Source organism: Durio zibethinus, chromosome 1 (assembly GCF_047325235.1).
Source record: "Durio zibethinus cultivar Kanyao isolate XHJ-2024 chromosome 1, ASM4732523v1, whole genome shotgun sequence".
In the NCBI taxonomy this organism is placed as follows: domain Eukaryota; kingdom Viridiplantae; phylum Streptophyta; class Magnoliopsida; order Malvales; family Malvaceae; genus Durio; species Durio zibethinus.
Window position 1 is genome coordinate 29,888,769 of NC_143162.1, and position 10,177 is coordinate 29,898,945.

General features: G+C 32.4%; 1 pseudogene; it reads right to left on the reverse strand.

The window, feature by feature from the left end:
- Positions 1-4,204, reverse strand: part of LOC149520527 (wall-associated receptor kinase 2-like) — a 31,157-nt pseudogene extending 26,953 nt beyond the window's left edge.
- Between the last annotated feature and the right edge of the window lie 5,973 nt (positions 4,205-10,177).

Here is a 10,177-nt window from a genome sequence, read left to right on the forward strand (position 1 = left end):
AGGTGAATTGATAGACTTGCCGCTAAACGGTAAGAAATTCACATGGTATGGGAGAGGCAACAAAAGAAGCAGGTTAGACCCTTTTTTGGTCATGTCCGAATGGGTGGTAACTTTCAAGGATATCTTCTAGAGAGGTTTGAGGAGATCTGTATGGGATCATTGTCCAATCTTACTTGCATCAGATGCTGTAGAGTGGGGACCAAGACCATTTCGAGTAATGGATTATTGGTTGAACAATTGCAAGTTTTTTAAGAAACTGGAAGATGAATGGAAACATTTTGGGGTTTCGGGGAAATTAGGGCATCACGTACGAATGAAATTAACATAGATGAAAGCCTTTATGGAGAAATGGAACAACGAAGTGTTTGGGAACATAGAGGAAAAAATAGTGAGGCTTGAGGAGAAAGTTGAAATATTGGAAAACATCATAAACCTAAAGGACCTGTATCCTTCAAAAATTGAAGATCGTAAGAGAGCTTTAGAAGAATTATGAGTGGCACGCAAAAATAGAGAATCTATGTGGCAACAAAAGTTAAGAATTATGTGGTTAAAACAAAGAGAAAAATACAAGGTTTTTTCATTGTTCTGATAAGCTGAGGACCTGCAAAAACACCTTGGCTGGGTTGTATGACAATTGGATATGGGTTTTGGATAAAGAAAGTGAAGTCTCTGGTGTTGGAGATTTTTAAAAAGCATTTCACCAAGGACGAATAGGTTCACAAAATGGGGGTCGGGCTGCCATTTGGTAAATTGTCTCAAGAAGATGTGGAGCTACTGGAGGCTCCCTTTGAAATGGATGAATTGAAAGAAGTAATATGGGAAGGTGAAAGCTCGAAGGCTCCGGTACCAGTTGGTTACAACTTTAATTTTTATAGGAAGGCTTGGAATTTTATAAGGGAGGAGCTGATGCAATTTCTGGCAAATTTCCACAGCAATGTGAAACTGGAAAAAGGGCTGAATTCCTCATTCATTACGTTGATCCCAAAAGTGGAGAATCTTATAGGGCTAAAGGAGTACAGGCCAATTAGTCTAGTTAATTCTCTATATAAAATAATATGAAAATTCTAGCTACAAGGCTGAAAAGGGTGACTGGTAAATTGGTTAGTGATATGCAGTTGGCTTTAATTGCTGGGAGGCAGATCATGGATGGAATCCTTTTGGCGAACGAGGTTATTCATTCATTGGTAAAAGACCTGCAGCAAGCAGGTGGAATGATTGTTTAGTTAGTTTTTAAAAAAGCAAATGACTGTGTTAGTTGCGACTTTTTGTTTTATGTGTTAGAATCAGTAGGCTTCGGGAAAAGTGGATCAGGTGGATAAAATAACGTGTGTCAACGTAAGGGTATTGGTGCTTGTAAATGGTTCACCAATGGGAGAATTCGAGATGCAAAGGTGCTTGAGGCAGGGAGATCTACTCTTTCCCTTTCTGTTTATTATTGTCACAGAGGTGCTACATCTGTTAATGATCAAAGGGGGGGCTCTTAATCTTATAAAAAGTGTATCATGTTGGTCCTTCATTAACTATCTCGCACCTCCAATTCGCTGACGATACCATTATGTTTTTGGAAGCCAGAGAGGAGGTCATTTACAATATGAAAATGATTCTGAAATGCTTTGAGTTGTGTTTGGGTCTAAGGATAAACTTTAGCAAATCAGTGTTGTATGCGACAAAAGCGAAAAGAATAAGGGTGGAGTCTCTTGCATCTATGCTGGACTGTAAGTATAGCAATCTTCCGTTCCTATACTTGGGTATTTCGGTAGTTGCAAACCCCAGAAGAATGGTGGTGGGACCCGGTTATCAAAAGAATTTAGGACAGACTAGCACTTTGGAAAAGGAAATACCTATCATTTGGAGGAAGGGTGACATTGATCAATGCGGTGCTTTCATGCCTTCCTTTATACTATATGTCACTGTTTAAGGCGCCAGCTGGAGTAATCAAGAAGAATGACCAATTGAGGAGGAACTTCTCATGGGGAAGAGGAGTGAATCAAACAAAAATAGCAAAAGTAAGCTGGTCGTTAGTGTGTGAACCGAAGAAGTTCGGCGGTCTAAGTATAAGAAACCTGGTAGTTAAGAATGAGGCCCTCTTAGCTAAGTGGTGGTGGAGATTTGCATATGAACCAACATCACTTTGGAGGAGAGTGGCTAAGTATGGGACGGGTAGTAGGGACTAGTTTTCGGGGACAAACCATATAAATGGAATGTCTCGTCAACGGAAAGATGTGATCAAACTGAATGAGGATAATAAGTTAAAGAGGTTTGCAGGCAGGGAAAGCTGTAGATGGTTCGTAGGAAATGGGGCTGACATCCTATTCTAGTTGGATAGATGGTGTGACGAAAGAACTTTAAGACAGGTATTTCCCAGACTTTATATTTTGGCAATTGACAAGAGAGTGAATGTGTGTGATTATGCATTAGGTGGTAAGTTATGTCATCATCTATGGGAGAACATTTTTAGAAGACAGCTCCGGGAATGGGAGACAGGGTGGTTAAGGAACATGCAGTCATTAATCAAAAGGTATGTATTGATGCCTTCTAAGAAGGATAGGATAGCATGGGAACATGATAGGCTAGGCAAGTTTTCGGTTAAAAAAGTTAAGAACTTCTTATACAGACTGAGAATTTAGTTTTTGTTCCGGAGTTTTGTCAGATTTGGAAATGCAAAATCCCTCCCAAGGTAAAATGCTTTCTTTGGTTGTTAATATTGAATGGAATCCTAACAAAAGTTTTCCTGAGTAAAGGTATACAACTGGAGACTGCTCAATGCTACCGTCCATGGTGCAATAGGGAGGAGGAAGATGCAAATCACATGATGTTGGCATGTTTGATAAATCCCAATTCTGGTACTGATTTTCTGAGTGGTGGAGTATCAGGTAGTGCCTTCCTGTAAATCTCTATTCCTTTGTATTGCAATGCTTTAAGTTACCTATTGCGTGTACCGCCGCGTTTTGGTCCATTTGGCTTAAGAGGAATGAAATTGTCTTTGAAAAGAAAGAGTTAAAGTTGGAAGATCTGCTATTCTTGACAAAAACACGTGCTTTGGCTTGGATAAAGGCAGTGAATAAAGACGATATCATCTTGGATGTGACTTAGTGTACTGATCTGCTAACATGTGTACCGAGGAATAGCGATAGAAAGGTAAGGCCCCAGGTGTCGTGGTGTCCTCCTGAAGAAGGGTGGTTCAAAGCCAATGTGGATGGATCGGCTAAAAGTGCTCCGGGTCCAGCAGATTGCAAGGGTGTTATTAGGAATTCTAAAGGAGAATTGGTGGCTATGTTCTTGTGTCCCCTGGGATCAGAATGCTTGAATGTAGCTTAGCTGTATGCGATAAAAGTTGCAATGGAATTGTTTGACAAAGTGGACAAGGAAGAAGATGCTGGGTTGATACTTGAGTCTGACTCTATGGTAGCAACCAGCTGGGTTATGAAAGAGGAAGAAAGTCCATGGGAACTCCCATCACATTTTTCTGGAAATTGATTTGCTAAAGTCCAGATTTGAGAAGGTGAAACTAACGAAGGTATATAGAAAAGCCAATGGCATGGCGGATGCTCTAGCTAAGGCCGGGGTTGGGAGAGAACTGAACTTTATGGCATGGTGGTGATCGTTTAAAGTTATAGCTGGCTTTGTGGGTACGAGAGTAGTGCTTTTCATTCCCTGAGATAAGGGTAAAGGTACTCGTAGGTCAATAATATATGTTGAAGGGTTTATAGCTGGATGCAAGTCTGTAGTATTACAGGTGTAATAATATCGAGTGTTGGATTGTAATATCAGGGGTGACTAGCTACATTGTAAATTTAGTTCCTACTATTAATAAATCTTTGGTTTAGCAATATATATATATATATATGGGGAACTTTGAAAGCGTGATCCACATATCGAAATATGAACTACGACTTGATGAGTTGTAACAGTCGTAACCTATCGAATTATGGAAGCGCAAATAACCATCCAGAGAGATGTTGAGAACTTCAATATTGCTGGTGATTAAAAATGTTTTTGGGGTGTTGAAAGTGGTGTCATAATGGATGAAAAAGCTCCTACTGATGTTACAACCAAGACTGCCTGTACCAAAAGGGTATGTGATGCTGATATTTCCGCAGTTGCTTTGACAGCACGGTTTTGCTTGAGCTGCTAGTGAAGTTGCTATAATTGTTGACTTCACTGCAAACAGAACAAGCTCCTTAAAGAAACTATGCAAACCCATGACTTTTTCTTAGCTTTTCCTTAACTATATCTAGGATAAAATGGAGAACATTCAAATATTGGTTATTAATTTATAGGAAAGCTTGTTTTAAGATTTAAAGTCATTTAATTGCGAAGCAGTAGCACCAATCATGTTTAATAGTTAGCGTAACCCAGACGAAGGTGCAGAATTAATGAAGTCATATGGTCAACATGCGTTTATAGTACTGATTTGATTGCAGTGTAGACTTTCCCCTTTCTCTTTTATAAATTTTGATTATTATTCATAAAAAGAAAAAAAACTATTACCCAAATTCAATTTAATCTAGTTTTCTTCCTTAGAAAATATTTTTCTCCAGATTAAATTTAATTTAAATGGATAACAGAGAGTGCACATTTATGTGGGTAGAATTACTGCAAAATTGATTTAATTGTTGGTATGGGTTCATTTTACTTTGGTATATAAGAAAAAAAGGTGTTTACTCACCCTGTAAATAATCAACTTTAGTTTGAAAAGATGAAATCTCTTTTCAAATTAAGATGATAGACCTCGGAAGTTTTAGATCATAATATATATCTCAATATTTGTGAGTTTGATGTAATATTATATTTGAATTTATCACTTTTGTATTTTTTAATATATTGATTTACTTGGTATTTTTATAAATTATTTTGTAACCAATGTGATGGTTATATTATATACAATAAATATCATAATCAAATTATTTCTCTAAAAACAACTCAAGAAAGCAAATCACTTTCTTTTATTTTCGATTCGATTCTTCCCTACAATCTTTAACAATGACTTGTTTTACACTGCAAATGGTGTAAATCCGATTTTTTCTTGTAATACCCAATCTCTGTTACATATTTTATTGCATGAAATTAATTTTTTTGGAGTATAATCTACTATCGATAACATGTGGGATGTAATTCAGTCAACCCCAAAAAATATAGGCGATGAAAATCTGTCGGTGCTTTTAATCTTCAAAACAACAAATTTTGAGCACTGAAAAATTTGTTGGCTAGCTGCTTTGAAATTGTGTAATTTCAATCTTCAATATACTCATTCCTTTATTCATTAACATTTTTCATATATCAATAAATGACTAGTAGCTAGTTAATCTTGGGATTTCGGGTTAAGAGATAGTTTCTAGCAATTATGATATTTTGGAGCTTTAAATTTACTATTTATTGATGAATGAATACTCGATACTACTAGTGTGTTAATAATTGAAGTGAAGGATTTCGGAACCTCTTATGAATTGCTTACAATTTTGTAAAATTTTACAAATTAATTGTAGACTTATTTTGGAATTTCTTTAAGCATTTATTACAAGTGAATAATTAGAATTTATTATGAAATTAATTTTATACTTATTTTGAAATTTCTTTTGCATTTATTTTGCAAAATTATGTAGCGATTGTTGCATCCTAAACTTGGGTCAACAATGTGATATTAGTAATTCAACCAATCTTGTTGGCATTCAAAATTCAATTTTCCTCTTTAGAAAATTTTCTTACCCAAATTAAATTATCGACAATGAATCCATAGTACATAAGAGCAAGTGCACATTTTCTATGGTTCGATAGAATTATAGCAAAATTAATCTAATGGTTGGTCTAGGTTCACTTTATATTTAGTATAAGTGTTAGTCTTGAATTGATTTTTATTTTAAAATGATAAAATATTAAGTTAAATAAATATGATTATGATTTCGCAAAAGATTTATTTAGTATATTGTTATTAAGTTTTATTACTTTTGTACTAAATACATAATACATTTTTATAAATGATATTTGATTTACTAAAACTTGGAAAACTTGCAAAAATGTTTTAAACTTAAAAAGAAAACTTTTGCTAGCTATTTTTCATGTGAAAAATGATTTAAGATCAAAAACCAACTTCTTTTCACATTTAAAAAAGGTTTTATACAAGTTTGGAAATAAGGGATTGATTTCTTAGTTAACACAATCGATCCCCTACGTACAGGATCGATCGGGTTTAAGGTTTGAAAAAATGGATTGATCTCTTAAGTAAATGGATCAATCAGTTTTTTATACAAAAAATTAAGAAACTGTAAACTAGCCCAAAGGAATCAATCTTCTGCAAGAAGGAACTGATCAGGTAGCTTATAGGATCGATCAGGTCCAAAAACCAATCAATTAGGTTTTGTGCAAAATGCTTCAAACGGTTAGTTTTCAAATGTTCAATAGGTTTTTTTTCTTCAATCAATTCCTAATGGCTATAGACGTATTTTCTCTATAAATTGAGCATTCCAACACACTTGTGGAGCAACAGAGCAAGCACTAACATGCCTTACCTTTATTCTCTCAAGAATTCAAGAGCATTCTATCAAAATCCTTAAAAAAATTCAAGAGTTTTTAGAGTTTCAATTCTATATCCTTATAATTGTTGTATCCAAGCCACATTTGTCTATTCATCTTTATACTTAACCTTAGCAAACAGTTATCTATTAGAGGCCTTTTAGTTGTTTGCAAATTCTTTTGACATCCAAAATATTTAAAGAGCAAGAGGTGTAGTATCCTCTTGAGAGCTTTGTAATGAGATTGGGTAGAATCCTACAAATGGTCAAGGTTGCTATCTTGAACCTAGAAAAGATAGATATTGTAACTTGTAAAACAACATTTTACTAGTGGATTTGAAGCTTGGCAAGAAAAGCTAAAGGAAAAGAAATAGATGCCTTTGGAGAAGGACCAGACCTCTATAACTTCTTATGTTTGATTTTCCTATCCCTACTCTTTTTAGTTTTATTGTTGTTCATATTAGTTCCAAGTTCATTAATTATTGTTTATTGCATCATATTTTCATTAAAGAGTATATTGATTTTAATTTTTCATTCAATTTAATTGAAATTTAGTTTTGGGAAAGAATTTGGAGATAATCCAATTCACCCCTTAATGGATTGTTATCTATACTTGAGCTAACAATTATATCAAAGCTTGAACTTTATTTTTTGTAGGTCAACAACCTAAGAGTGATCTTATGGCTCAAGTTTTTGATGTATCATTTGGTGAAAGAGAATCCATCATGAAGTCTCTTATGTTTGAAAGTTCAAAATTCACTTAATGGAGAATAAGAATGAAAACTTTCATAAGGGCCCAAGATTTTGAAGTATGGTTCATGATAGAAAAAGGGCTCAAAACTCCTTCAAAAGGTGCAAAGTACATGAAGGAAATACTAGATGATACCAAGGTCAAGTGCATTCTCTATGAAGCTGTTAACTCCTATAATTTCAACATGATTTTAAATTGCTCAACCTCTAAAGAAATATAGGATAATTCAGGAGATGTATAAAGAAATAAGAAAAGAAGAGGAACCAAGTACAAGCTACTCCTCAAACCAAAATGTTTTATGTTTCATGGCCCTTAAAGAGTCTAAGGTAACTTCTAACTCTTGTGATTCAAACTCTTATATATTTGATGAATTGTAGGATGTTTTTAATGAGTTATTTGTTGAATTTGAGTCAATGATTTGAAAAATAAGAAAATTATTTCAAAATTAAATATTGAAAATGATTTTTGATGAATACAAAGAATGATTTGAGAAAACAAATTGAAAAGTTGAAAATGAATTTGGATACATGTCAAAAGAGAAATGAAATATTGGAAAAAATTTTGATTTGAAAAAGAAATTTAATGAGTTAAAATGAAAAGCAAAAAGTTTTAAAGAATCCCTCATATGTTAAAATGACCAAATGCAATTTTTTATAATTTTTATGGTCATACCACATCTACTTATCCTATTAAAAGAAAAAATAAATTTAGAATTAGGCAAATGTGGGTTCCAAAAGGAACTATAGACTTTGTTACTAACTTTTAAGGACCCAAAGAATTTGAGTATCAAAAATCAAATGAATAATGTCTCTTGTAGATATAGACACACAATGGAGATGGGTAACTGCTAAACCAAATTTTTTATTTGAAGAGAATTTGAAATTAGTTACCTGTTATTGATTGAAATTTATGTGCTTTATATGTTGCCTAACCTTTCTAGAGCCTAATTGACATATCTTGATTAATTTGAAATGATATATGTTGCATAATCTTGAGAAAATGTGAGTTTAATTAAAATATGCGTTTGTTTTTGCTCTTGAATGTATAATATGTTTGGTGAAATTGAATATTGAACATGAATGCTTGAAATATGTTTGACATGCATGGTATGATTAATTATGTGCTTGATTATTTTTATGTTTATGCACAAACTTAGGCGAGCACTCAAAACTTAATGATTTTGAAAATTTATGTTTTGCTTTGAAAATGATTTTTTCAAAACTCAAGCCTTTAAAATATGAAATTTGTTTTAGCAAGTTTTTAATGTAAAATGAATTTGAAAACCTTGAGTTCAATGATTTAAACTTACTCAAATAAAGAAACTTGATTGCAATGGTTTTAATTTTTCATTGTGTTAAATGCAATATAAAGGATTTTTGGAGCTTGAAAGATTAAATCTTGTTTTTGAGCATATATGGGCATAAAAACAATTTGGACAATTTCAAATTGTAATATAAAACTTTTCTAAATAGTTTAAAAAGCTTAAAATATAATTTTAGCATATTTGCCCATCTTAATAGCATTTTTTGAGGAAATATAAGGTTTAAGAGTTGAATTTCTTATTTCCTTGTTTCTAAAGTCAAATTGTCATTTGAACAACTTTGTTTTATTAATTGAAACTTGTTGAAATTGTTGAAATTGGTTAAAAATGAGCTTGACAGGTTTTTAAATTTTCCAATCAAAAAATGAGCTTTAAGGTGTAAAAGATCAAAATCTTAGACAAATCAAGCTTTGAATGGCTTATCTTATTTTGTTTAGCATAAATAACTTTGCTTAAATGAGTTTGGTGCTACAAAAAATGATTATGTGGCCTTAATGCATTTTTTATGGTATATATTGATGTTTGAATAGTATAAGGCCTAAAACATTTGCTTGAGAGATTTGTTCACATTCCACACGTTTCATTACTTAAATAAGTTTTCTTATATATGAAAAATATTTACAAACATATGTCAATGTCATTTGATTAAAAGACACAAAGGTTTAATGTTTCACGAGGTGTTTTTAGTACTATTCATGCATAAATGGGGTTTGGACCATTGAAAAATTGAAATATATGCATTTGTTGAGTATTTATGCTTTTATAATATCTATTTGATCATTTCAAACTTGTTTGAAGTGATTTCAATACAAGTGATTTCCATGTGTAAGCTTTGCTTAAACACATTTTCATACTTGAGTTACAAAACGGGGTAAGTTAAAACATTTGCAAAATCATGCCAAATTTGTTTTAAAATGTTTTTGATCCAAATGCCTTATTTCTAGAAGTCTAAAATAATGTTTTTAACATGTTTAAAATTTATTTTTAACTAAAAACATCAAGATTCCATATTTGAAGTAAAAAAGCTATAGTTTTTCATTGTTTTATTATTGTAGTAAAAAATGGTTCGATCCCTTATTTTACCTAATTAATCCATTTTTGTTCTAGAATGAAAATTTGCTCAAAACACTAAAATGTATCGATCCCCTCTTTGATACAATCAATCCATTCTGGCAAAATGCACCAAAATTAAAATGTGGCTATTCAAATAGTTTGGGATCTCATGTGCTAAACTTATGTTACACCTCTTTGACTCTTTGATTTTCAATTTTGATTTTGACCTTGAATTTTTCAATAATTTATAAAAAATGATTTTTTTTAACTAAAAATGGTATGCATTATGAATATTTATTTGATTATTTTTTTAATGCTACCTTGGAACAAGTATTTGTGCTAACATTGGGAATTTGTTTTTAATGCTTGAATTTATTATATCCCATATTTGAAATTCAGTTTTATTACTTTTCTAAATCTCATAGGTACATATGGATGAAATCATCTCTTGATGAAGTACTTATGTCATCAAAATACTTGATTCTTGAAAAATGCTAAATTGCTTATGTTTTGGTTTTTGTGAAATATTTTTGAAATATGTTT